Below are 1,258 nucleotides of genomic sequence, written 5' to 3' on the forward strand. Positions count from 1 at the left end.
CAGCATTCTGCCATACTCCCTCCTGTTTTAATATTGCCAACTTATCAAAATCAATTTATTATCTCTAATGTTCAAGTTTGATTTAGGAATTATCCAATATGTTTCATACTTAAGTTTTCCTCTTAAAAATTATGTCATTTTTTAGTTTTAAAGTCTACTGTATTCACTACTATAAAGAGGTTGAATGATGAGCATTTTAATATGTCAACATTAAAATACTAAAACAGTATAATTTTAGAAATTGTGAAAATAAAAGCATGACGTTAAATGAGTAACAGTTTTGCAAATAAATTTCATAGTGTGATGATTCAAGGTAATTATCTTCTTTATGTTTGGGGGGCCATACCCAGGGTCCAGTAATTCAGTACTCAGGGGTTACTCCCAGCTCTGCACCTTGAAATTACTCCTGGCAGGCTTGGAGAACCATATGGGATACTGGGGATCAAACCAGGGTCATCCTTGTAAAAGGCAAATTTCCTATCCACTGTGCAATCACTCCTCCCCAGAAATTTATTTTTTAAATCATTATTTTTAAACCTAATTAACAATTAAAATAAAATGTAAGTTATATTGAGATAAAAGACATTTTCTGTGTGAATATTCTTGCTGTTCTGATTTTGCCATAATCAGGGCAGGCTAACCGTTAGTTATATTAAGACCATGCATGTGTCCCCAGGCCTAGTTCTTTACCCGCCTAGGTCTGGTCATAGTAATGCTGGTGATAAATAGTCTGGAAGCCCCGACTATGCGTTTCTAGTTCAATTCATCTAGAAGGGTAGAAGAGCTATTGGGTGACTGTGGTGGGAGGGAATCATTGCTAATTTGAGTTTACCAGTTGGCAATAAATATAAAAAGAAAATAAAAAATTAAAAATTAATAAAAAAGACATTTTCTGTAACAAACTGATAGCTTCTTATTTAGTTTTAAGTAGGAAGATAATATTCCAGTTTTTTAAATTAAATTCAAATGAACTCAGTTAAATTATCTACCTATATTAATTGGATTGAGAATTAAGTGTCACAGAAAGTTTTTATTGATAATTCATAGTGAAAATGAAGGACACATTTGAGAAATATAAATAAATTAGTGAGAAAAACAGTGCTATTCCTGCAACACTGAAATTGACAAAAATACAAAAGTACAATTACATTAGTAAGTCAAATTGTACAATCAAAAGTGGTAAGTTTACACTGCAAGAAAGGCTGCGGGAACTTTTGGTGGTGAGAGTGCAGATAAATACACCCATCAGGCCTGGAAC

At 32.7% G+C, this 1,258-nt stretch overlaps 1 non-coding gene across 1 annotated transcript; it reads left to right on the forward strand.

The window, feature by feature from the left end:
- Positions 1-591: 591 nt before the first annotated feature.
- On the forward strand, positions 592-727 carry LOC126033244 (small nucleolar RNA SNORA72). Its single transcript, XR_007504361.1, has one exon. It is a non-coding gene; the product is annotated as a small nucleolar RNA SNORA72 (small nucleolar RNA).
- Positions 728-1,258: the final 531 nt, after the last annotated feature.

Source organism: Suncus etruscus, chromosome 16 (genome assembly GCF_024139225.1).
Source record: "Suncus etruscus isolate mSunEtr1 chromosome 16, mSunEtr1.pri.cur, whole genome shotgun sequence".
NCBI lineage: Eukaryota > Metazoa > Chordata > Mammalia > Eulipotyphla > Soricidae > Suncus > Suncus etruscus.